The 1,280-nt window shown below is 61.7% G+C and overlaps 1 non-coding gene across 1 annotated transcript; it reads right to left on the minus strand.

Annotated features, from left to right (window-relative positions):
• Window positions 1-1,097: 1,097 nt before the first annotated feature.
• TRNAR-UCG (transfer RNA arginine (anticodon UCG)) lies at window positions 1,098-1,170 on the minus strand. Its single transcript has one exon. It is a non-coding gene; the product is annotated as a tRNA-Arg (tRNA).
• Window positions 1,171-1,280: the final 110 nt, after the last annotated feature.

Raw genomic sequence — 1,280 nt, forward strand, 5'->3', positions numbered from 1 at the left:
GCCAGAACAGCTCCTGCGGCGTCCAGGGAGCCTGCACACACCTGTCCGGACCTTGGCAGCGCCTATTTACCTTCCTTGTCAACCTACATCCCACTCCTTGCACCCTGAATCCCCTGCACCCTGCATCCACCTGCTCTGCAGCTGGCATCCCATTCGCTGCACCTGTGACTTTTCCTCTGCACCCTACATCCTATTCCTAGCACTCTGCATCCCATTCCCTGCACCCTACATCCCCTTCTTAGCACCCTTCATGCCACTCCCTTCACCCTACATGACTTCCCTGCACCCCACATCCATATCCTGCACCCTACATCCCGTTCCTTGCACCCTGTATCCCTGCCCTCCATTCTGCATCCCATTCCCTGCATCTATGGCCTTTTCCTTCCCTTCAACCCGCATCCCCTTCCTGGCATCCAACACCCATTCCCACTACCCTACATCCCACTCCTTGCACCTGTGGCCTTTTCCCTGTACCCTGCATCCCATTCCCTGCACCCCGCATGCCATTCCTCACACCCTACATCCCATTCGTTGCACCCTGTATCCTATTCCCTGCATCTATGGCCTTTTCCTTCCCTTCAACCCGCATCCCCTTCCTTGCACCCAACACCCATTCCTACTACCCTACATCCCACTCCCTGCACCTGTGGCCTTTTCCCTGTACCCCTCATGCCATTCCTCGCACCCGACATCCCATTCCTTGCACCCTGCATCCTCCGTCCTGCACCCTGCACCCATTCCCTGCGCCTTACATCCCATGCCCTGCACCCTACACCCATTCCTTGCACCCTACACCCCATTATCCCACACCCTGCGCTCACGTTTGGCTCTCCAACCACTGCTCCACCCTCAACCCATCCATGAGGCTTGGTGCTTCCAACGTGACAAGCACCAGCGCGGTGCGTCCTGGCCCCGACACCGTGAGCATCCCAGCCTGCTCGCACGCAGCCGCTTCCCACCCCGCTCCACGGTCAGACGCGGGACCAAAAGGCTGCACCGCGGGTGCGGTGACGCCGGTACCGGGCCCGCGGGAGCCCCGAAGCCGCCGCGCGGGTGAGCGCATCAAAAACAGCGGCGCCGGCACAGCGCTCTCGGCGCGACCGCGGCAGGACTCGAACCTGCAATCTTCTGATCCGAAGTCAGACGCCTTATCCATTAGGCCACGCGGCCACCTCCACTGCCGCCTTCCCGCGTGCCTTACTGAGGGAATCCCGGAGGGCCGTGCCGTGTGCGGGAGGGGGGCGGGACGGGACGGGACGTCACAGCGGCCGGAAGCTCCC

Source organism: Aphelocoma coerulescens, chromosome 10 (assembly GCF_041296385.1).
Source record: "Aphelocoma coerulescens isolate FSJ_1873_10779 chromosome 10, UR_Acoe_1.0, whole genome shotgun sequence".
NCBI lineage: Eukaryota > Metazoa > Chordata > Aves > Passeriformes > Corvidae > Aphelocoma > Aphelocoma coerulescens.